The sequence below is a fragment of the Phaethon aethereus genome (genome assembly GCF_964289735.1).
Source record: "Phaethon aethereus genome assembly, chromosome: Z".
Taxonomy (NCBI): Eukaryota; Metazoa; Chordata; class Aves; order Phaethontiformes; family Phaethontidae; genus Phaethon; species Phaethon aethereus.
Window position 1 is genome coordinate 32,515,530 of NC_138577.1, and position 26,584 is coordinate 32,542,113.

Below are 26,584 nucleotides of genomic sequence, written 5' to 3' on the forward strand. Positions count from 1 at the left end.
AGCAGCAAAACCCCTTGTATAGGTGAGGTCACTGTCCATCAAGTTCTCTCACACGTACCTTCAAAGCCATCCTCACACTGGCGCTTTTCTCTTCTGTCACGTTCCCTCCTTTTGTTTTGGCATACCTGCACACTTTAAATTGGAGCAGAATAGTATTTGTATCCACGAATTTGACCAAGACAGATTGGGCGTAGTTGAGTAAAACAGCAGACTGTGACCCGTAAAACAAATAAAACTCTTAATATCATTAATGCTGAGTTTATTTATCTGCATCTATTGAGTGCAGGTGCATGGGACGATCAAAGGAACAAATGCCGTCAGCCAGACACATGTGGAGACCTTCCCTCGATAAGAATTAAAGAGGAAAATGGAGCAACAGACCAGAGGGATGTGGCTGTTAGTCTGGTGCAGAGCAACGTCGTTTCAGAGGCCTTCTCAAAGCTGCCAACTTCTGCCTTTCGCAAGCTGAGGCCTTCCTCAGGCTTCCCCGTTTCTTTCCACCATGGGGCTGTTTCCTGACCGAGCAAAAGGAGATGACGCTCCCATATCCTTTCCTTGCCTGAGATCTTTGACAGCATCCTTTGGCACAAGGGCCGGCTCCCCATCTAGGCCCAGGAAGGAGCCGTTGTGCCTAGCAGTATTTGGAGGTCGTGATCCCCCAAGCACGGGCCCATTCCATTTAGGGGGCACCTTGGCTCTGGGGATGGGGTCTAATGGGGGCCCACATGGGGTGCAGCCATGCCTGGTACCCCTGAGGAGGCCTGAGCTCCCTGACTGCCAGGAAAGGGGGGACCCTGGCTCAGGTCCCCATGCCCATATGCACTCCCATGCACAGCCCTCCACTTCTACTTTTGGCCTTCTTCTCTGGGCGTGGAAGGAGCTCGCAGTGTGCTGGTGGCTGTGTGCCTGTGGCAGGTGTTTTCCTCCTGGCTGTCTCCAGAAGAGATCTGCTCAGACAGGCAACACTCCCACGGCTGAAGGAGGTCACATAATCCTGCAGGAGAGCTTTATTTCTCACCAGGATGAGGAGAAGGAAGGTTCGCCCACAAGCACAAGGGGCTGCCCTGCCAGGGAGAGGAGGCAGCAGCACCCTAGCAAGATCTCAGAAGGCCAAAGGCACCAGACGACAAGGGCGTGCACGCTGCAGTGCTGCAGAAAGTGAGCGTAAGTTCCACGCTGCCTTTCACCCTATGTTTGCACCAAGCCTCCCTTGCTCAGCCAGGACCCACAGCCCTGTAGAACCAGCAGCGTCATCCTGCCTCAAGGATGGCCTGGGACCACCTTTCCTATGTGGCAGTGAAGGGGCTTGCTACCCTGTCCATGTCTTTGTGGGATACCATAGTAACTATGGAGTACCCTTTGCCCAGGGTTGGTCTGCAGTATTGCTGACAGCCTGACAGTGGCCGTGCTCTCCCTCCAGGCATGCCTCAGCACCCGCATCTCCACCCTGTGAGTACAACACGTGTCTGATGTGGACACAGAGATGAGGGATGCGGGTGGATCAGGAAGAGCAGGGGAAGGCTGCTGGAGCTCCCCACAAGGAGACACTGGCTCCTCCAAAATTGCTGCTTCTCCATTTGTCAGAGAAAATCACACCTGTGCAGGTCTCTACCCTTGAACTGCTAAGCCCAGGACTTCCTCTTTTTCAGGGAAGAGATTGTCATGCTGGAAAAGGAGAGGCTCTTCACTGTCCTCTTCTTGATGAGCCTAGCTTCTCTCAGTGAGTGTTCACCGGCTGTCAGCTGAGGCACGGAGGTGTGGGGTGCAAGCTTCAGGATGAGGGAAGGGCACTGGAGCACGCATGAGGCCCTTCCAGCCTCCCACTTCTGGGGTTCAGGGAGTTCCTGAGATGCTCGCTACACAGATTCCACATGGCCCCAGAGCTGACACTGTGGGTGTATTTTTGTGGGGAAAGATTTGGCATCTCTGCTGTCCTTCCATCTTGCTTTCCTCATTTGCCTTTGAATGTCATGTGGGAATAGACAAGTTCAGGTGCACAATAACATTGTAAACAAGCTAATTCACAGGTCAGGATGGCAGAGGTTGGTGGGCTGCTTCCCCACAGCTCCACTTCCAGTGTCCTCTGTTGGCAGAAAAATGGATGGCATTGGTGCAATCATTATTTTCCATGAAGTCTCTGTCAGAACTGCTTGGAAGAAAAGCATCTGCTCAAGTGTCTGCAAGAGCATGGCTATAAACTTAGAATCATAGAGTGACTGAGAGCTCAGTCATCCTCACAGCAGAAAAGTGCTTTCTCACGTTCCGAGTGAACCTCCTGTGTTTCAGTATGTGAAAGTAGCATGAGTAGGGAGGCAGATTGGTGATGCCAAACTGCTCTTTGCAGCAGTGCCAAAGGACGTCCAACAGCCATGATACCCTTATTGCTGTGCCTCCTTCCTTTGCTTTCTGGAGAAAAGATGTGTAGAGCAGAAGAGACCAGGTGCCCGCAGCTCTCCCCTAACTTGCAGCAACCATAAAACCAGGGCCAGTGGCAGGCTGCAGGAAGCTGTCTTGGACATTGTGCTGACTATCAGCTCGAGGCTTCACAAATGAAATGTCATGACACTAGGGCTACCATGAAACACAAATGCATTGATTAAAAGTACTTTATGAGTGTGAAATACTTTCTTCCTTCAACTCTTATTGTGACACCATGGCAGCACAAGTATAAAGGCTCCTTCTTCTCCCCCTCTCCTGGTCAATTTCCCAAGTTGGGAGGAATCCAGGTTTTTGAGCTAGGGTAGTTTCTGTATAGGGGTGTTTTAATTGATAGTGCACGTGTTCTTATATGAGAGGGTAAAAGTCACCTGCAGCAATCCAGTCTGCTTCAAAGCTGTGCTCTATAATAAATACTTGTGACAGGGAGGGCAAATTCCCTAACTAATAGCACAGCCCACTCTGTTCCAAAGCTGCGTCTCTCCATAATCCTTGAAAAAACCCACAGTGTTTCTTTATTAGTCACATGCTAGGAAAAGAAATTAAGACACTCGTCTAATCAAACTGCCTGTGGATGTTTATGGCAACAGCATTTTAAAACTAGTTATTTGCAGAGGTGAGTCCCTGCCTCAAATGGCTAAATCTGATCATACCACACCCAGAGATCTGCAGCAAACTGAAATGCTTATTCTGAAGTATTTCCTGTATTCCTAAATGTAATATTAAATTTCTGAGCAATAAAGGATGTGAAACAACATGATAGAAAAAGGCAAAAAATCCCTGTTGTGATCTACTTTCAGAGTATGTACAGGAGAATCAGGAAGAAATTTTGCCATATTGCCAAAAGCAGATTAAAGACAAAATTAAAAACAAACAAAAACATTGAGTAATATTGTCATCTTCCCTGTTCAACAATGCAGTACTGTGTACATCTGTCTGAACGGAAATGTAGGCTGGGCTGCATGGTAGTCCCTTTTAGGGCCATGACCTGAGAGCACTGGCCTGGTGATCCATTACCAAAGTTGGATGAATCTTTTAATTCTCTTATTCTGGCTTAAGTGTGCAAGCAAGTGCTTGGAAAATACCTTGGTTAGCTGTGCAGGAAATATTTCCTAGTCAGTGACCAGTTTTTCCTAATGAGGCTGTTTCGCATTCCAGCTTTAGCTGTGTATTGAGGCACGGAAGAGCCCTACCATCTGCGCAACACCCAGTCAGCCACTTTGATTTGCTATGCATGTAGTAATACTGGTTTCAAAACCTGCTGACTGCAGAGAGAGCTTAAGAATGTTCATTTCTTTATGAAGATCACTCTTCTTTTTAACCTTTTATTTATTGTGTGCACCATGGAAGATATTCATGTTCATAAAAGTCACCCTAAACTTCATTGCAGTGAGTAAGAAGGGCTACATTGCGTTCAGACACATCACAACACAGGTTTGCTGCAGGTTGAGTTGCAGCTTTGTCACAAACTCTGGGACTAGGCAAATGGATTTGCAGCCACACTTAAAGGACAAAAGAATAGGAGTGAGCCTTAGGCAAGATGCAGATAATCTTCATAGACTCTGAAGGTCCCAAGCAGTAGCAGTACATCTCAGTGTCTTATACCCAAGCTTTTCCTTCTGCATTCCATCACCTGGGCAGGAAAGGCAGGAGCATGCTGCTGGGAGACAACAAGCTCTTCTATGCAGGCAGACCCACAAGAAATGGGCATTTCATATACCCCTTACAGTCCACAAGTGAGTTCTGGGTCATCTCTGATCTTTCATCCCACTCCTTTCATTTCAGAAATTACAACCCTTACTTACTTACTTCAGGTTGGGTGAAGACTCTATAGTACAGGGATCCCCTGAGGAAATGAGGTGGAGATAGCATACTAGTCTTTGAGGTTGTACACTATTAAGTGACAGTACAGTATTTTATTATAAGCATGAAAGAAAGTATATTTTTCTTATGTGCATCAAGCTTTTATGAAATTCTACTTAAATAAAGACCAGTCCTATAATGAATCTTTTCAAAGAAACGGCTCTGTCTAAACAAGGACTGGCTTCTCCCAGCCTTCAGACACTCTGTGTTGTACTGGCATGACATTAAACACAGAGCTACAAAAAAAAAAAAAAAAAAAGCGGGTTAGGTCATTGAGTCAAGCCATTTCTGGAAAACAGTGATGAGAAAAGTTTGAGGCCAGGTGCTTAGTTGATTCCAGGCTGCTTGTATGCAGCATCGCGCAGTAACTTTTAATTGAGACAAAAAGACTTCTCACCCACTCTGACTGTCTTTCCTATCATACACTGGTAACATGCAGAGTTAAATTTTACGGAATTTTTTTATTATCCATGAGAAAATATGGCAGTATTGTAATTTGGAAGATTATATGTTGCAACATGAAGTATGAATATTGTGGATAAACAGTTCTGGGGTACAGAATGCACAACTTAGGGCTCGCTATTGCACTGCTTTTGTGCCAGTCAGCACAAAGATAAAGAATTAGAGTAAACTCTCATGTTCCAGACAGTTTTGTACTACAATCAGTGATAAAGATGGAACTTCAAAGGTATTGATATGAATATCTAAAAGCAGCATTAGTAGTGACACAGTGCAGTGTGTTGCTATTCTGTTCTCTTTCCTTTCTAAAGGTGGTACCAGCATGTCTTTTTGCAGTACCGATGTGATGTGACGTTAAGGGACCAGTTCAGCCACTGAACAGAATGCCACAATACAGAAAACAAAACAAAACCCTACATCAAAAGGATTTTGAGATGTAAATCTCAAGCACTCAGAAGCCAGGAAATGCCCTGATTATAGTTACCTGTATGGCCTGATTCCCTTCACTGTGGGTGTCCACACTAACAAAAAGCACCACATCTACACTGTGATTGAAATCACAAAAATACCTAGCCTTTCCCTCTGGCTGCAGCTTCCTTTCAAACCCCACACACTCCTCCAAGAATGTGGGTGTGGAAGTGGCCCAACATGCCAAATACACTGTGCATTTTTCTGTGCACTGTGTGCAATGATCCACAATGAACAACTTCAACAAACAAGCAAACCTTGACACCATCGCCTCTCTCTTATTTTTCCATTAGCTTTGTAGATATTCTGAGAGTTGTCACTGTAACTTATTAGGAGTTAATGTTTAAAATCACAGTATACCATTGGCTTTGCAGTTCCCCATGAAGATAAATTTCAGTTTTGCATGAATTTTGTGGACTGACTGTTTAATTACCTTCTGTCACACTGGACAGGACACAAAACATCCTAGTATTAAAAAGTTGCTAAGTTTCCAGACCCATGCATAGCCTTAGTACAAAATTTTGGAAGAATAATCAGCCCCCATACTGTTTTCTGCTCCCAGAATTGACAGTCATGCATGGGAAAGCCCTTCCAGTTCTCTTCAGTAATCATGCCTCCTCCTATTACCATACCTGGTTTGAATACCAGTGCAAGGAGGCGTGGATTAGCCAAAACTAGCATTACATTGTAAATGTTGGCTTCATATGAACCCTGTCCACTTGCAGCCATCTTAAGAGAATTGTGATACCATCTAATTTACTCTTTGCACTGGCAAACTATAAAGAAAAGCTACTTTCCAATGTGTTTTTGTGACAGCAGGAGGTGATGACAAAGCTATATACAACAAGTGGATTTTGCTTTCAAATAATAATGCTGCTTGATTGTTGTCTGCTGTAGAAAAAAAAACCAGGAAGACCTAGGCAGGATTCCTCACATCCTTGTGCCTTCCAGGTGCAGGCATCTAGTCTGGAGGTGTGACAGACCATAGGGCTGATGGGGAGCTCAGAAAGACATGCTGTTCCCCTCCTGCCCAAAGCCAGGATCAGCAATGCCTAAACCACAGATTCCTATCTTGAAAATCTTCAGAACAGGTTCAAAAACGAGCTATTACAAAGAGGTGGTGGGCTTGCTGCCAGAGCCTCACTGGTACTAGTTTGTAAGCTTGGGCGTTTCCTCAACACGTACAGCTAAAACTGAGAAGGTATGGAGTAAATACTGGCTGAGAGTCTACCCTCTGTCAAGAACAGAGAGACCTGGATGCTTAACACTGCGAGGAGGGTGACACTGCACTTGGAATTAGTTTCACAGCCCTAACATAACTGAAGGTATAGCTTTATCCTCTTCACATTCAGCAAGTTACCATAGTTTAAACAGCCAGCTAAGAAAAGCCAATCACTTACTGAATTTTGCACAGTGTAACACAGCCTTTCTTGTCTGTAACACTGGCTTTTGGAGTTTTCATAGGAATTGTGACACAAAAGAGGTTTTTATGTTTATTTGGAAAAAAAGACATGACAGATGAATCATGTGGAGATAGTGAAGCTGTTGTTTACTCTGATGGGCAAAAGTGGTTTATTTCAACAACAGCATCACACAAAGCTCACAGGCCAAGGGAAGAATTGAGCGTAATTGAGGACACGCCATTGAAAGTGCAGTAACATCCATGGCTGACGACACATTAATTTGTCTCTGTATTCCTATTGACACACAACACTGAATTGTCATGATCTCTGCTCGTAGAGCAATAGCAGCTGACACACTGTCTACATGATTGTGGTGTGGCCATCTGCTGAGCCCTGCATGACTGGCCTGGGACAGTACCACTGATACAGTGGGACAGCTCTGCTGCCACATTACTGGAGAGACACTGTTGAGAGGAAAAAGTATCTGACCAAAAGGTATTAAGAGCAATCTTCCCTGCCGACTTGCTATTGGGCTGTGTTTCTCCTCACAGCATCTCTTGTGAAAAGGAATCCTTTCGTGATTTCAGTTTGCTGATACTATTTCTCTTTCACCTCCAGCAGGTCACAATGGCGATGGAATGGGCAGGAGTGCTCACTGTAACTTTTAGAAGAATTTCACTGATGGGGGAAAAGGAGGAGGCAGACAGACAGACTGCAAAAATCATAGAATCATAGAATCATTAGGATTGGAAAAGACCTTTAAGATCATCAAGTACAACCATAAACCTAACACTGCCAAGTCCACCACTAAACCATATCCCTAAGCACCACATCTACACATCTTTTAAATACCTCCAGGGATGGTGACTCAACCACTCTCCCGGGCAGCCCATTCCAGTGCTTGACAGCCCTTTCAGTGAAAACATTTTTCCTAATTTTCAATCTAACCTCCCTTGGTGCAACTTAAGGCAGTTTCCTCTTGTTCTATCACCAGTTAGTTGGGAGAATAGACAGACACCCACCTCACTACAACTTACATTCAGGTAGTTGTAGAGAGCAATAAGGTCTCCCCTCAGCCTCCTCTTCTCCAGGATAAACAACTCCAGTTCCCTCAGCTGCTCCTCATAAGACTTGTGCTCCAGACCCTTCACCACATTCATTGCTCCTCTTTGGAGACGCTGCAGCACCTCAACATTCTTCTTGTAGTGAGGGGCCCAAAACTGAACACAGTACTCAAGGTGCGGCCTTACCAGTGCCGAGTACAGGGGCACGATCACTTCCCTACTCCTGCTGGCCACACCATTTCTGATACAGCCCAGGACGCTGTTGGCCTTCTTGGCCTCCTGGCTCATGTTCAGCTGGCTGTCAACCAGCATCCCCAGGTCCTTTTCTGTCAGGCAGCTCTCCAGTCATTCCTCCCCAAGCCTGTAGCGTTACATGGGATTGTTGTGACCCAAGTGCAGGACCCGGCACTTGGCCTTATTAAACCTCATACATGATGGGTCCTTGTCCCATCAATCCAGCCTGTCCAGATCCCTCTGCAGAGCCCTCCTACCCTCCAGCAGATCAATACTCATGCCCAGCTTGGTGTCATCTGCAAACTTACTGAAAGTGTGCTCAATCCCCTTGTCCATATCACTGATAACAATATTGAACAGAACTGGCCCTGATACTGAAGCCAGTACATCAGTACATTTTGGGGGGTGGAGTAAGTTGCCTTTGCTAGGTTGATGCAGTACTGGAGCACACTTGAGTGGTTTTGGGACGCTCTGATGTAACCAGGTGCAGGCATTTTACATGACTGTGCATGGATTGTTTGTTCGTGGTCAGAGAGCACTTATTTCTGCTACTGGCATGTGATTCAGTCACTGTGAATGTGATGGTCGGGCCGCTGCCAGAAGAGAAAGATGACAACAGCTTTCTACTAATGATACAGAGTAGTATGGCAAAATTGGTGCCTGACAGACACACACAAACACATTCACAGATGAGAATGCAGGATCAGATAAACATTATCCTCTAGGAAACAGAATAACAAAAATTGTTCTGGTGATAACCTCCACAGAAGCTCTTTTAAATAAATTAAACAGATGAGCTCTTCTACCCTGATTTTGGTCAAGAACTAATCCAGTTGTTATCTGATACCTGTTCAGTAGCCCCCAGTTCATTCCTATTAAATGGTGGGTGCTGAACTTCCAAAGCCACAATAGGTATCCCATTAACAGTTATGGCACAGAAAACAGAAAATTAATGCAATGAAAACTCAGCTCCCCTTTGTCCCAACATGTCAGGCAGGACGGGGTTGCTTACATTGGTTGATGTGTATGTTGGACTTCTTTGTTGTAGGTAGAGAGCTTCAGCTTCCAAACCTATCTACCTGGTATCTTTCATGAGAACTGACATGGAATAAAGAAAGAAAAGCTTTTATTTGTTGTTGAGCAAGACAAAGTGCTCACCATCAAAATGGCATCTGCTGAGCAGTAGGTAGAAAGAATGAACAGCAACATATGAGGAGCAAAGGGAGAAAAGATGTTCCTGCTTGCATTCTTTTCCCCTCTTCCACCCTTTGCATTAGCACCACATATTATGGCAGAATAAAGCCTTGTCCTTGCACTGCTCTGATACCTCTAGAAAGTCCCTGTGACCAGAGACTTTACATATCTATGCTTTTTAAGTTGCACTTTTAAAAAAACAGCTCTGCTAGACAGAAAGTTATTTAGATAGTTCTTATTTAGACTACCTCAGCACCTCTGCTTCTGTCTTCTCACTTTCTTACCATCAATAACAACAGCAGACCATTGCTACCAGAACTGCAGTTACCATATTTATTTTCAAAGACTGACATGTATCATAGCAAAACTCCCCTACTCTCAGATTTTGCTACTGAGAAACCAGCTCATTGTCAGAATGTATTATTGTGGCCAAAACCAAACTAGGATTAAAAAAAAAAAAAAAAAAAAAAAAAAAAGACAACAAGCTAAAATCAAGAGTAGAAAGACTGGAAGGTAAAGCAGCTAGATGCTTCAGGGTAGGAGAGAGTTCACAAGAATGGAAGGCAAATAGTACTCGTTCACTTCCATGGTGTTTCTGGCACTGCCCATTACTAGATACAGGATACAAACCTAAATGGACTTCAGCTCTGACCCAGAATGATAATTCCCGTGTTATAACACAACCACTGACAGGTGGATGCAGGGGAGGATTCATTTCTACCTGAGGAATGAAAAGACACACAGCAAGATTAATCACTAAACCAAGACCAGGGTGCTGATCACTATAATGGTGAATTTACAAGAATAAGAAGGAAAACATCAGCCTTAATGAATATGGATGAGTTGTCACACTACCTGGGAACAGAACATCTATTTTTCCAAATAGGATATCCCTTACAAAATCTTGATGAGAGAACATCTTCTGAGTAAAGAAGAAAGCAACATGTGCAAGCATCAAGTTTTTATGCAGGGTAAGAGATAAAAATAATTTGTACCTTTTGAGACACAGCCATAGCTAACAAGTACCTTAAAAGTTACAGGAAAATCTAACCGTGGAATCACTAGTTATGCATATTAGATATGTGTTCTTGCTTCAGGAAGGTCAATAGGAATTTTGCTGTATGATGAAAATTTGTAATTTTCTTGCATTTAATGACTGAAAGAAAAATGATCATTTAATCTACTCATTCTTCATATGAAAGAAATAGGAAGCACAGCAGCCCAGATTCTCAGCTACATCAGAAAAAAACCCCGCATAGTACGGATCCTAGGAGTGCAACTAATCTCTGTGTTCAGATAATAGCAGACCACTCTGAACCAAGCCAGAGGTATATGCAAATTTTGACAGAAGCAACCAGGCACAAAATTTCAACAGAAAGCAGTTAACTGTCCTTTCCATGTCCTCCAAAAAACAGCATGGAGATTAGCATGTGATCTGCTAAACATCTCACAACAGATGATCTCTGTCCATTAAGAGGTCCTCTCTTGGCTGAGTTCAAGGTCAGAATGTGCTTTGAAGACAGAGTAAGATTTCTCTTCTGATGCTGTTATAGCTTTCATTAAATCAACTAATAGCTAAGTATCATATCTATGGTATTTGCATATGACTGTGCACTTGGCATCACTGGAGATTTTTTTAAAAACAGCTTAGACAGACAATGCCAATAATGATGACAGCCATCACTAGAAAAGGGAAATGTACTGAAATCTTTCTTAAGGTCCCTTCTATCCCTAATTTATCTTATTCGGCGAACTTCTTGAAACTACTTAACTCTGTTCCCACTGGAGTTTTATTTTTCATGGTCTAATGCCCTGACAATAACAAATACATTCTAAGGTTAATTTTATTAGGCCAATTTATTATAAGTTGCATTCTGTTTTCAGCAGCCTGTAGTAAAGGAATGCACTTTTAGGCTTTGAGTGTGCACGGAGTTTGGAATGTGCCACATCATGCACCATTTGATCAACACAACATGCTAGCTCAATATTTACTATTATTCAGTGAGTGGGAGCCAGAGATTCTGGTTTCAAATGTATGCTCACAACCCTCAGGACACTGGGATTAGAGCAAAGAACAGAATGTGACTGCTGCGGAATATGTGCCTTTGAACTTCTACTGTATTTCTGTATGTGGTAACAGGAATGATGCCGTGAAACAAATGTTTGTTCTGGACAGAGCTGAGCATTAAGTTAAAATTCTGCGTATTTAAAAAATAACAAAATTAGCTTCTGCCAAGAATCAAAATGAAAATTTGAAGCAGCTAGCTCTTGGCATAGCAAAACACTACAAGGGTGGTTAAGAAACTACAGGTCATTTATGTTCTACAGCAGATCAGTACAGAGGTGTATTCGTGTCAGATCAGCCCTCTGTCCCAGGTACTTTTGGTACTTAAGCTGGTCTCCAAAGGCAGGGATGTCTGCTTGGACTCCAGCTTCTGACCTGCAGGGCGCAGCAGCCACTGCGCCAGGGAGGCATTGCTTCAGCCTGAGAGCAAGCTGTGCTCTAGGAGGCACAGGCCAGCCAGGGAGCTTGGCACGTTCAAGGGATGAGAGGTGTCAGGACTCTGAACTCCAATTCCCTTCAGACAAAGCACCAAAATAGGGACATTTACGTTAATGTTGGATTGACTTGAGACAAAATATTTTCTTACTTCTTTTTAATTTATAATTCCTTGATCAGTATTTTTGGGAGGTAATACTAACACTTGCAAACACTTTCTCTGACTTTGTAGAAACTCTAATGATAATAAAAGTATTCTGAAGGAAAACACCTTGAGAGCCCTGTTTACAGACCTGAATGTCTTTTCACTTACAGCGGCATGTTGGACATTGACTTCAGACAAAATCAGCAGAACAATCTTTAAAGGAAAGAAACTTAAAAGTTTTCATGCCTGTTTTAAGTTCTGTGGCTTAAAAAGCTGAATATTAAAAAAAAAAAATTGTTTTAAAGGATCTACTAGTTTTGATGAAATTGAACTATCCAAATAGTACCTCCCACTGTATTTTGTTTGCATGTTGGATTGTGCTGGAGCTAAATGGTTCTAAATTATATGATACTGTTCAGAAAAGCAGAGCTAGAAGCTGGGATACTCCTGGGTTTTTTAAAGAATGAGCAACACATTCCTATAAAAAAATCTTGTGACATCAATATCACAAACTGAAACAAAAATAGATTTCAATGGGACAGAGCTAAATCCAGATGTGAGAATCAATGCCATGCTTTAAAATCACCTGCAGTCAAAAGAATGATGCACAGTTCTAGCTTGTCTATCTAGCATTGTTAAATGCCAGATAATTGACAATATTTTTCCAGATCAAAAAATTTTTGGATCTGGAACCTTTATATCTTTTGAGAAAATTACAGGCTGGTTGTGGCACACTTTGTCAGTCCTTCATACATTCAAAACAAAGAGCCAGCAATGTGACCCTGGAACAAGGAGAAAATAAACACCTTTCCTCCTTGCTTCCTCTTCCCTACATTCAAATAGCAGTAAAAGACCCTGAATACTGAGTCATTTGGTCAGCTATGTTAACAGCAAAGATTTTCTCCCCTCAAACTGTGTCTAAGTCTTTGGACAAGTCTCTAATTGGAGAGGTCTAAGTTTCCCACCACAAACAAGTGCATGCTGATGTTTACAACATACTCTAAGTACAGGATGTATTTGCTGCTGCTGCTGAGCATACACATCTCAGGAGTTTAAACTTATTGGGCAAAAACTTTTTCATGCTCTTCTGCATTGGGAAAGGGTAAGTTTATTATTATCTAGAAAAATTTTCTTAATTTTTATCTGGAACTTATAACTTCTGAAATAATTTACATTTAAATGAAAGGCTAAATATTTGCAAAATATTTGCCATACAGATAACCACCTTAAAATGATGAATTAGACTTTAAAGAGCTCCTGCTGGTCTTATATTCACCATGATGAATATATATTTTATTTAATGGAAACAAATGAAGAATCTGCATAGGATTTCTGAATTGGTTTCCCTGGCAAGTCAGCTAAAAAGTATCTGCATGATACATTAAAGAAGCAGTAAAGATGAAGATAAATCCTTGGAAGAGAGGAGCTGTAAGTGGAAAGCTCTCCTTCCAAGACCTGTGGTTTCTATGCTGAAAATACTGGCTCCCAGTCTATGCATTCAATTTGTTCTCAGAACACCTGAGCCAGCAATTGGCAGGAGAATATATTTGTCGTGACTGAATTGAGCACTGCTACCCTTTGCTTCTTTTTTCCTTCTACTGAAGCACAGAGACATTTAAAATGTAGAGCCTCACTCAGTAATCCTCATTCAGCTGAGTTCATAACAGAAGGCACAAGATGCAATGCAGGAGGTGGCAGGCAAACAATACGTACCCAGGTCTAGTTTTCCACAGTAAAGGTAAGCTGACTTGGCTGTGCATTATTTTTCCTTCCTGCTGTTTCCTCTTTAACATCTTGCTGAAGTGATCATATTTACAATAAAAGATTGAAAACCCTTCCCACTCCTTAAGTTATCATTCAGCTGGCTTAAGAGGGTCAGGAAATTCAGCTAGGGCACTAATATCTCCCTTGTCACATAAACTAAATTACAGCCTTCAGACAAAGCAGCATGTTGCAAGGTGATTGCTCCTTCTAAAAGCTCCAGTGCAGAATAAGCCTGCCTGCCCACTCTAAGCCATTATGAAAGGCAGGTGACAGCCAAACATCCTTGAGACGGTATCCACTATTCTCCTACAAGTAAATCCTGGGAACTACAGGCCTGTCAGCCTGACCTCTGTACCGGGGAAGATTATGGAGCGGTTGGTCTTGAGAGTGCTCACAGGGCACCTGCAGGACAACCAAGGGATCAGGCCCAGCCAGCATGGGTTCATGAAAGGCAGGTCCTGCTTGACCAACCTGATCTCCTTCTATGACCAGGTGACCCACCTAGTGGATGAAGGAAAGGCTGTGGACGTTGTCTACCTGGACTTTAGTAAAGCCTTTGACAGCGTCTCCCACAGCATTCTCCTGCATGTGAACGGCGTTAAATCCGGCTGGCGGCCGGTCACAAGCGGTGTTCCCCAGGGCTCGGTTCTGGGGCCAGTCTTGTTCAATATCTTTATTGATGATCTGGATGAGGGGATCGAGTGCTCCCTCAGTAAGTTTGCAGATGACACCAAGTTGGGTGGGAGTGTTGCTCTGCTGGAGGGTAGGAGGGCTCTGCAGAGGGATCTGGACAGGCTGGATCGATAGGCAGAGGCCAACTGTATGAGGTTTAATAAGGCCAAGTGCAGGGTCCTGCACTTTGGCCACAACAACCCCTTGCAATGCTACAGGCTTGGGGAGGAGTGGCTGGAGAGCAGCCCAGCGGAGAGGGACCTGGGGGTGCTGGTTGACAGCCGGCTGAACATGAGCCGGCAGTGTGCCCAGGTGGCCAAGAAGGCCAACAGCATCCTGGCCTGTATCAGGAATGGTGTGGCCAGCAGGAGTAGGGAAGTGATCGTGCCCCTGTACTCGGCACTGGTGAGGCCGCAGCTTGAATCCTGTGTTCAGTTTTGGGCCCCTCACTACAAGAAGGATGTTGAGGTGCTTGAGCATGTCCAAAGAAGGGCAACGAAGGGGTCTGGAGCACAAGTCTTATGAGGAGCGGCTGAAGGAACTGGGGTTGTTTAGTCTGGAGAAGAGGAGGCTGAGAGGAGACCTTATCGCTCTCTACAACTACCTGAATGAAAGGGGGTTGTGGCGACGAGGGTGTTGGTCTCTTCTCCCAAGTAACTAGTGATAGGACAAGAGGAAATGGCCTCAAGTTGCGCCAGGGGAGGTTTAGATTGGATATTAGGAAAAATTTCTTCACTGAGAGGGTGGTCAGGCATTGGAACAGGCTGCCCAGGGAGGTGGTAGAGTCACCATCCCTGGAAGTGTTCAAAAAACGTGTGGATGTGGCGCTTCAGGACATGGTTTAGGGGACATGGTGGCGCTGGATTAATGGTTGGACTTGATGATCTTAAAGGTCCTTTCCAACCTAGTGATTCTGTGATTCTGTAAAAGAACCACAGTTCTGCCTTGACCATATGGGATCCACACAAAGACAACTGAAGGATGCAGAAAGGATGCTGTAGACTCTTGTTCACTTCCACACTACACACCTACCTGTGGCTTAGAGACAAATAGACTGAAGTTTACCAAGTACTGACCTTTAGTCTTGCTTTCCCATCCATGGAATTTTGACTGGTGTCTATAAATATGAGAGAAGTTTACCTCAAATAAATGCCCCTGTAGATGGAAAAGCAATATTAATTTACGTCAGCCTGAGCCAAAGTCAGCCATGCACACCACTGTCCGGTACACTGTTTCTTACTACATTAAGAGTAATTGGTGTAGAGAACTGAGCAGAGGCCACTGCAGTGCCAGGGAAAAAAAAAAGAATGTGCATCCTTTAACCTTCAGAAAACATCCTAGTAAAGTCCAACACATCTGTCTCCAGCTTTCTTTAAGCAGCTTTGGCCTCATATTATTTTCTGTCAAATCATCTGCTCTTTTAAACAGCACAGCTCTCATGTGCTACTCCTTGCATTTAAAGCAATTTACAACTAAGCTAATGAGTTCATTCCTGCCACAAGCTTCTTCTATAAAATATATTTTTAAAATGCTGTAAAGACATTAAGAGAAATAATAGTGGCCAAAGCTATATGCTGGGGACTGGTACACTTTCTAAATTAGCATGCCTTTTCCCATTCTGATAACCTGACTTCCAGCTTTTCTAGTTTTATTTCATTTTAATGTCAAAATTTTGTTGGAAGTGTTCTGTTATTTCTAAGAACAGGACTAGAGAATAGGTTGCTTTGCTGAAGTTAAAAAATGCTGGCAACACATCTATGAGGAAGTTTAAAGTCCCCCTTAAACTGGGTAGAAACTTAATATGTTGTGGATAGAAGGGCAGGCGGAAGAGAGGGCAGATCACAAAACAACTGTCAGTCTCTGTCCCAATCCTGATGGCACACAGTGGGGAGGCAAGAACTTCTCACATCTGCAGCTGAAGAGCCTAACCAAGCTGTAGGCACAGCAGTTAGACTGGTACTCCAGTAAGGAAGGTAACCTTCCCCACTCCAGCCAGTCTCAACAGGTTCCTTTTCCACCCTGATAGACAGGTGATGCTCTCTTTCACAGCAGGTAGAAGATGGACAACAAAAAACAGGAAATAAATACAGCTGATAAAATTAAAACCTTTCTTAAAACTTACCAGGGCTTCCATGATACTTTTTCTGCTTTTTGTGAATCATAAATGCAAATTCAGAACAAGCAAAAGGTGGCTGTTGATTTGGAGCAGGCCAGTGCTTGTAATGCAGATCTGAATGCTTGACTGAAAATGCTGTGCAGAGATAGCATCCCATTTTATCTGTGCCTTTTTGCATCTGTTTATTTCTGTGAAATCAATGCTCTGATCCTGTGTAAGAAAATATTACATGGCATTGCAATTAAAAACTATGTAACAATATATATGTAGAAAAGAAAGGAGTCAAAGTCCACTGGAAACTAATCCTGGAAGCTACTGGCTTTTGAAGATTGATTACGCAACTCTAATAAAACTCCTGTTGCATTTGATTACATAGCTATAATTGCCAATTTTGGGAGTATAGCATTTACTACATTTGAAGATACTTATATAGAGTGTAAACTGCTCTGTTGTAGTAATTGAATCTGTAGACACTATGATTTTTCTTGTTAGTGGTAAGTGTACATACACACATACACACACTTCATTTATTAGCCCACTTAAACACTTCAATAGCAATAAAAACAGATCCTTTATCCTAGGCCCACCCTTGAAATCCATATGCTTTGTGACACAATGCTCTTTCCATTAATTGCCATTCCCTTGCCTTATCTACTCAGAGCCTGAATTCATCCCTGGATAATCTTGTTGCACTACATCTTGTTTGTGAGGAATCCGCTTTGTGATAACCAGCTGTTTAATGGTGTCCTGCAAGAGGATTTGGATTCATGTATTTCTGGCTGCATCCTAATTACATGCTAAGCACTGCCTACAATTACAGCTTTGTTTCCATAGCGCAAAAATGGACACACCTCTGTGAAGTCAATTCCTTACTAGATCACAGCCTTCATATAAAGATTAGATTGTAATTTATTCACAGTTAATCAAGAGATGATATGTTTTGATGCCTTCAGTTGCGTCTACCTTGAAATATGTTTTGGTATTATTTAGTAAACAATTTACTGTGTCCTTCATGTGTCTTCATTTTGAAATCCCTCATTCTTTTCGTTTATGAAGTTACACTTTGCCATGATGATGGGTAAAAAAAGAATTACGTGTTTCCAGCATAAGTAAAGCATTTAGAGCACTGCTAATATCATTGCAAGGTAAACAGTTCCTTTCCTCCACAACAAGTATTTGATGTAGTCAGAAAATGACATAGATTACAGTTCATTTATATTATGAGAAAGAAGACTCTGTCAAACACTTCTTTAATGAGTGTTCCCGTCTCTTTCCCTTCCCACCATCTCTACGAAATGACATAGTCCAGTTGCTTTAATATCTGTCAATGTGGTTCTCTATTCAATGCCCAAGAGAAAACAGAATATACACATTGAATAAAGACAACTTTGTTAATCATAACCTACCTTTCATTATAGATTTTTCACACTTGTTTTGAGAGCATCTGTTGATTACTCTAAGCAATGAATATCAAGTCTTTGATATTTTTGCAAAGAAATATACAAAGAAGTGTCACAAAGAAAGTATTGAAAATGTACTCAGGAACTCATAATACCTTTTTTCTTGTCTACTTGGATCTCAACAGAGAGACATGGTGATATAAAAATATACATGTGGAGTGTTCTGGCTAAGCCATGGGAGGGAGTTGGTGAGTAGGCTGACAAAAAAAATCCTTTTCACTGCTTTTGCAAGGCTGTGCTTACTTATGCTGCTTGTGCACACAAAAAATCAGCTTTATTTTCAGAGAAATTGCCTAGAATTACATGGAAATTTGAAGACCAATGGCTGCCTACCTGCTCACAACCTCCACCTTACTCTGAGCAAAAGGATCACACTCTCTGAGCATACTTTCAGGATCACTCTCTGTCAGAGAGAGAACTTCAGGGGAAAATGTAGTTTAAGGCAGCATAGGATAACTTGCACTTCCTTGGAAAATAGCCAGCTTGGACTGAACCTAATGTTGTCTCACTGGGTGGAGGAATGTAGGAAGGAAAACCTGGATGAGACAAAGAACATAATTTTTTCTTAATTGTGCACTGCATATTTCTACAAAGAGATCTATTTCTGAAATCTGACAACATTCCTATATAAGGAAAATACAGATATATGTTTATTCCAGATGGTATATAGAAGACTGTGCAATGAGCACAATTGAAGTATATACATATTGCAGATACAGTAATGACTCTACAGTTAATGTCAGCCTGATTGCCAAGGTCTTCTAAGAAGGTTGACAGTATCTAACAACAGCAGCATGATTGACTCATTAGTCACAACAGTATTCCCCCTCATTCATTCTCTTTCAAGTCTGGAGCACGCACAGAGGACACCAGGTCTTCTACCAAAATCAGATGCCATTTTCAAGTACTTTGTAACTGAACCCACAGCTAATTCACAATCAAATTCCTTCTCTTTCCAAAACAACGTGGATCAAAAATTAATAAAAAGATGAAAGAAAGCATCATTCTGTGAAAATAAACTCTTAGGCCTCATCGAGAGGGCTTTAAACTAGATTTGAAGGGGGAAGGGCATAAAACCAGGCTCACTAGAGATGAACCTGGGGTGGCATGCCAGAGTTGGGGGTGAAATCGATAGCCCAGCTCAAGTGCATCTACACCAACACACGCAGCATGGGCACCAAACAGGAGGAGCTGGAAGCCATTGTGCAGCGGGACAGCTATGATGTAGTTGCCATCACAGAAACATGGTGGGATGCTTCTCATGACTGGAGTGCTGCAATGGATGGCTATAAGCTCTTCCAAAGGGATAGGCATGGAAGGAGAGGCGGTGGGGTGGCTCTGTATGTTAGGGAGTGTTTTGATTGTATGGAAATCAACGATTGTGAAGACCAAGTAAAGTGCTTATGGGTAAGGATGAGGAGGAAGGCCAATGAGGCAGACATCCTGCTGGGAGTCTGTTACAGACCACCCAGCCAGAATGAAGAGACAGATGAGACATTCTGTAAGCGACTGGCAGAGGTCTCACATTCACTGGCCCTTGTTCTTGTGGGGGACTTCAATCTACCGGACATCTGCTGGAAGTATAACACAGCAGAGAGGAAACAATCTGGGAGGTTCCTGGAGTGTGTGGAGGATAACTTCCTGACACAGCTGGTGAGTGAGCCCACCAGGAGAGGTGCCTTGCTGGACCTGCTGTTTACAAACAGAGAAGGACTGGTGAGAGATGTGGTGGTCGGAGGCCGTCTTGGGCTTAGTGACCATGACAGGATAGAATTCTTAATTGTGAGTGAAGTAAGGAGAGGGGTCAGCAAAACTGCTACCATGGACTTCCGGAGGGCAGACTTCGGCCTGTTCAGGTCACTGGTTGAGAAAGTCCTTTGGGAGACAGTCCTGAAGGACAAAGGGCCCCAGGAAGGCTGGACAGTCTTCAAGAAGGAAGTCTTAAAGGCGCAGGAGCAGGCGGTCTCCATGTGCCGTAACAAGAGCTGGCAACCAGCCTGGCTGAACAGGGAGATTTTGCTGGGACTCAGGGAAAAGAAGAGAGTTTATCACCTGTGGAAGAAGGGGAAGGCAACTCAAGAAGAGTGCAAGGATCTCGTTAGGTCAAGCAGGGACAAAATTAGGCAGGCAAAAGCCCAGCTAGAGCTCAGTCTGGCCACAGTTCTAAAGGATAATAAATATATTAACAACAAATATATTAACAACAAAAAGAGAGGCAAGGAGAATCTCTATCCCTTACTGGATATGGCAGGGAACATTGTCTCCAAGGGTGAGGACAAGACTGAGGTACTTAATGCCTTCTTCGCCTCAGTCTTTAATAGCCAGTCAGGTATCCACAGAGCTGGAAGACAGGGGTGGAGAGCACAATAACCCACCCATAATCCAGCAGGAAACAGTTAAGGACCTGCTATGTCACCTGGATGCCCACAAGTCTATGGGGCTGGATGGGATCCACCCAAGAGTACTGAGGGAGCGGGCGGTGGAGCTTTCCAAGCCACTTTCCATCATTTATCAGCAGTCCTGGTTAACAGGGGAGGTCCCAGAAGACTGGAGGCTGCCAATGTGACACCCATCTACAGGAAATGGTGTCATTTCACTGCCCAGGTGGCCAAGAAGGCCAACAGCGTCCTGGCCTGTATTAGAAATAGTGTGACCAGCAGGAGTAGGGAAGTGATCGTGCCCCTGTACTCAGCACTGGTGAGGCCACACCTCGGATACTGTGTTCAGTTTTGGGCCCCTCACTACAAGAAGGACATTGAGGTGCTTGAGCATGTCCAAAGAAGGGCAACGAAGCTGGTGAGGGGTCTGGAGCACAAGTCTTATGAGGAGCAGCTGAGGGAACTGGGGTTGTTCAGTCTGGAGAAGAGGAGACTGAGCAGAGACCTTATCGCTCTCTACAACTACCTGAATGAAAGGGGGTTGTGGCGACAAGGGCGCTGGTCTCTTCTCCCACGTAACCAGCAATAGGATGAGAGGAAATGGCCTCAAGTTGTGCCAGGGGAGTTTTAGGTTGGATATTAGGAAAAATTTCTTCACCAAGAGGGTGGTCAAGCATTGGAACAGGCTGCCCAGGGAGGTGGTAGAGTCACCATCTCTGGAAGTGTTCAAAAAACGTGTGGATGTGGCGCTTCAGGACATGGTTTAGGGGACATGGTGGCGCTGGATTAATGGTTGGACTCGATGATCTTGAAGGTCCTTTCCAACCTTAGTTATTCTGTGATTCAGTAATTCAATTTCTCTGTAAGGTTCCTACCTTCCCAAATGCACGCTGCCCTTAAATACATTTAGACATGGTTTATAATACAGAGAAACACCAGAGGTCCTTCTTGAGTCTCCCTGAATAAAGAATTTTACACTATAGGCACTGAAGGCTTTCTAGGCCTTGAAAACATAAATCTCTCAGGCACATAAAGAGATCAGAATAACAGTAACAATAGAGTACAATCCAGCATGCTGAAGTCAGAGACTTCAAAGGGTCCATGGCAAAATTAAGAGTAGGACTGCCTTGTCTCAAAGACATTCTGAAGAAAATATTTTTCTTACCTTTTTTTTAAGTAGAATGCCTCTGCAATTATTTATTAGAACAGCATTAGTATTGTGATTGCTTGTGTAAGCTCTGTTGTGATGCAGCGAGGTGAAACAAATGCTTAATGGTACAAGGACACTTTCACTGAGCACTAAGAAAGAGTGAGACAGACAAATCCATCATGCTTACCCTGCAGATCCAAGTGCACAAAGCAAAGCATGCTGAAAACATACCACACATGCAAATAAAAGCAACAAATGAAAGCACAATGGATATTCATGGTGGGATAAAATGGGGAAAACAGAGCGTTAAAGATCATCCTTACTGCTCTCAGGAAGAAGTCAAGACACAATGATCAGACTAGCATTTTCAAAGCAAGAAGTGAAGTAGAGCATCCAGTTGGAGATACTGAAGCCTGGGTTTCAAGGTGCTGAAGATGAGCAAGTCAAAGGCAAGCATAGCATGACAAAAAGCTAGCCCATCTGTCTATTGCTGAGAACACAAAACATAAGCAATTTTGAACTATTTCCGGTTGAGTCCCTATTTTCCAACTACTTAAAATTCCAAAGAACTGAATTTTTAGAGTCCTACTCAGCATTAAGGAATCTATTACATGATATGGAGTAACATATGCAATTGGAAGCAGTCACCTTATTTTAACATGAAAGCTCCTAAGAAAAATGGTAATACAAATCCTATTCTTGCATAAAAGCATTGGAATTATTTTACTTATTTTTATGATTATGACTATTATGTTTATTATACTACAATTTCAGCAAATAAATTATACAAAAAATCCAATGCTATGTAAATAATAAGAAATTAATTAGCACAGGAAAAAACAACTAAGAGCTTTTCTTGTTGTTATTGCAGTCTTTTGTTGTGCAGGCTTAAATTTGAACTATAAACAAATACTGGGCCTAAGATATGGACATAGAAGTTTCTCTCTAGTACAATTCCAGTAATCCCACTGAGCACAATGAGATTGGTTCTGTGATAAAACAGGAGACCAGATGAATAAGATTGGTCCCTAAGTAGACGCAAATAAAATCTAAGAAAATATAATAGAGCAAAATAGATATTAATATATAGTAATACACATCTTGCAGTAATAAATTATAACTATCCCAAATAATTGATTTTATTAAATGTGCATATATTCAGTGACTGTGTCCTCTCACCAAGAAAACAACAAAGGAAAAAGTAATACCAGTTTGCCTGCAGTGAGGGAGTCGAGGGAAAATATTTCTCTGTCTCCTAATCTTCGTGGTTAAGCTTTGGATTTCTTAAGTTTTCTCTTCCTGGCAAATTCCCTATCAGCTTTTACTGGTCCCCACCTCGTTAGGGACCACGTTGCTTTGCTGCAGCCTATTAGATGCATGAAAGGGGTAAATGTGAAAAAGGCATTGAGATCTTGACATACGCAATGGTAGAAGGCCAGCTGAACCCACAGACGAGAGAAGCAGAAGGGCTGCCAACTTAGAGGCACCATACTGATAGCTGTACACAGCCACAACTCTGAAATTGACTTGTCAGTCTGCAGCAGACCTGCAAAACTCATAAAACATTTACTGATAAGGTGGTGTGCAGACAATCCAACTCAGGACTTTTCATAATGCCAGCATCATTGCTACTACCCAGAAGTCATCTTCAAACAAAAATTTTATATTTAATTACACACAATAGCTTCAGAAGAAACATAGTGACCCTGGTATATTTTTAGATTTCAAATTTGCTACACTGGGACATCCAAAGCATTTCTTCTTTGCACTAGTATAAAATATTAAACTTCTTAGAAGAGAAAAGTCATGCTTTAGATGGAAATGCCATGTCATTTGTCAAGGTGCTTTTATATGTAAGTGATAAGTTGGCAAAGTGGAAGAAGGCTGTGGTCTTTCTAATTATAGGGCAATTTCTGCAAGGTTATAATGAGTGAGTCTGGAAAAGATCTCTTCACAACAAGTCCTCTAGCACAGTGAAGTCTATGCCATGATGATTCCCTTTGTGATCCAGATTTGATTTCCCTATGAAAATTAGGACCACATACTCCAGCTTGACTGCACTTCTAATAATATCATCCCTAGATTATCTTCCCTATTTACAGCTATAAGTTATGGCAAGCATTTGTAGGAACTTGCAATTTTCCTCTGTCTCCAGACAGTTTATCATGTCCCCTCAGAGAAGATCCCATCATCTATCTTTCTTTGTTGATTTACTCACACCCAAAAAGTTTATCTATCTCACTTTCTACATGTATTGAAGGAATAACACAGTCTGTCTTGTAGCAGAGATGGGGAAAAAAAGAGTTCGATATAATTGATCGAGCTGCTATGGACTAATCTTCCTGTGTCTTGGATGATACATGCAGACTCTGCACTCCAGGTAACCCCTCTAGTTGTTTGATTCACAGGAGTGCATTGGTTTGCCTCAACTCCCTTTGTCCAGGCCCTTCTCTTCCAGAATTCAGAAAAAATGCAGTAACAAACTTCCAGCATCACACTCACAGCTAAAGTGGCATTTGATAGTAATTGGAAAAACACTTTGAACAATGAATTGCAAACCTCCTTGCCAAAAGATGGCCTCTACTAGATATCTATGTTTTATTTTTCAAATTGAGAAAAGCCTAGGCAACCAAAAAAAAAAAAAAAAAAAAAAAAAAAACTGTTTACTTTTACTCTATCCAGTAGATGTTTCATTAAGAGAAGAGCTCTTGCAAAATGCCCAGTTAGGATAATTTCACTAGAAATATTGGCATACAGATCTTCAGAACTTAACTGATTCTTTTAGTCTAGCATATTCAATTTTTCTCTCAGCACAAACACTCAGAAATCTCATGTTCTAAGATTTTCTGCCTTGTTCTGTCCAGGTTGAATTCTTTACTGTTTCTTGCAAATTGTGATCACTTGTAGTGCATCTGAAAACTAAGTGACCAAGCCAGCATTGAAAGTCATTTTACTGAACAAACATCTCCCATATGTATCAGAATTTCCTCCTTACATTCCTGTAAAGGTGACATAACAAGCCAGTAGAAAGGATTATTAGCCCCAAATTATCCACATATTCATATTCATCTAACCATTGTTGGATGGTTATTTTCAACACCCAGCCTCGTCCAAACAAACTTATGATTCATTGGCTTGGCCTTGGGATGGTGCAACAGTAGAGCTGAAAATAAGATCTATTTCAAGATCCTACTGTTGACCTTCACATTCACAAAATTTGAGACTAGGCAGTTCAGTGCTACAACAGGCTCTATCCCTGACATTAAATTTTCATTTGCAATGTACTTTTATTTTCAAGAAAACAGGTGGTGTCAATCTGAAAATAACAACATTTAAGGTTAATCAGGACTTCTTTAGACTGATGCAACTGGAGTACCCTACAGACACGTTACATGAAAAGGAGTTCCCCGATATCAGCTGACCTTGTGAGGACTATGCAACAACATGATTCCTGTGATATGACTCCTGCTTTGACAAAAAACCTGTTTTACATGTTTTGCACCAGATCCAGAGAACCTGGAGAGCTGGCGACACTTCTGTGAAAATCCTGAAGCAAATCTACAATTGAATCTATTAGCTTTAAAGGTAATATTCCGCTACACACTTGGTCCCATGTACTCCTCTCTTCATTAGCAGGTGAAAAGAGGACAACAGTAGGGGAACATGCTGGCACAGAGGTATCCTCAAAAATTGGGCTGGGGGCAGGAAGAGCAGGGCAGAGTTCAGTGTTCACAGCATAAACACACACATATATATGTATGAACCTACATGCACATGAAGGAAAATCTGCAGAGAGCTTCCTGAATACTTTCTGCTGCTGCCATGGGAAGGGGCTGCCTTCTGTGAGTTTCTGAACTAGCTACGCTGACACTGAGCAGCAGTGCAGAGTCACATTCACGCAGCCCTTTTGCTAGCACAGGACAAAATAAGCTGCTCACTTGTTAAAATGCTTTTGTATTTCGGTCAGTTGAAAACCTTTACTGTGCAAATTTCCTGTACTGCAGTTAAGTCCTGATGCATGGAGGGACTTTATGTCCTCTTGGATGACAAAGACTTTCCACTGCTACTACTCAGAAGCGTTTTGCCTCTCTAAAGGCTATTTTCAGAAAGATTTGTTTGTTCTCACAGGATATTTCTGTCAGAACTGTGAAAATATGCTTAACCTGCCATGGATAAATTTAATTATAAATCTTGCTAAAAGCACAGGTTGAAGTCCTACTTGCTGCTGGTGACTGCAAGTTTCCATCTGGCTGGAAAAGACAGCTGCTTCAAGCCCAGCAGCATTTCCAGGACAACATGGTGTTAAAAAACTCATATTTTAACACTTCAAAAATTAAACACATAATTTCTTATGTTTTTATTTCTATTTCCTACTTTGCAGTTTACTGCTCTCTAGCTAAATGATTTCTTAAAATCCAGGTAGACTAAAGACCTAAGGCAAAGCCTCAGGATTTCTCCTTTGGTTACTGTAACTAATAAAATGGAAATCCTCATCTCCAGTACAGCATTGTTCCCTTACCAGTGTTAGATGGACCTCTGGTGAGAAGCAAGCATCATCATCCTCATTTCACAAGCCTCAAAACTGAAGCACTAGAAGGCATAAACAGGAGTAAAATAGTTAGAAGGTAAAAGAGAAGACACTAAGAATGACAGTAAGTCCCATGTGTTGTGTGAACTATCAACAACATCCCTCACATGATATGCCGAAACAATGACCATGCAATCGTACAAACTGCTTGTATAATTTTCACTAAAATACAGTCTCTTCTATACTAACAGCTGTGTGTAAGACTGACTTACCACACTGACCAAGCATTCACCTGGCTCCTCTGCACTGCATTTGTTTCTCGATCTTGTTCCTAGCAGGCTTTTTCTGCAGCTAGTGTACCGAGACAGATGCTTGGCCACTGAAGGCTTTCCTACCACCATGAAAATTTGGCCTATGACTTCCAGTGTGGCTGAACCGAAGCCCAGTGGATAAAATTCAAATCCAAAAATTATATTGCCTCCAAGCCATGGGAAATTTTCAAATATCAGCTATTTCCTTATAGATACAGCTGCTGCTCTTCATTTCATTATAATTCAGGTGGCTGTAATTTGTCAGCCCTCCCTTCACCTAAGTTTGTGGAGGCAGGCTAACATACGGTGGTCATCCTGTTCCTCCTGGGGCAGTACATCCTCTGCCAGCTTTCATCCCCCAGCACTTGCAGACATTCTTTCTCAGAAGAAGTTTCAAAGAATGGAGAAAGGACACACAGAATGAAAGCTGTAAGAGTCA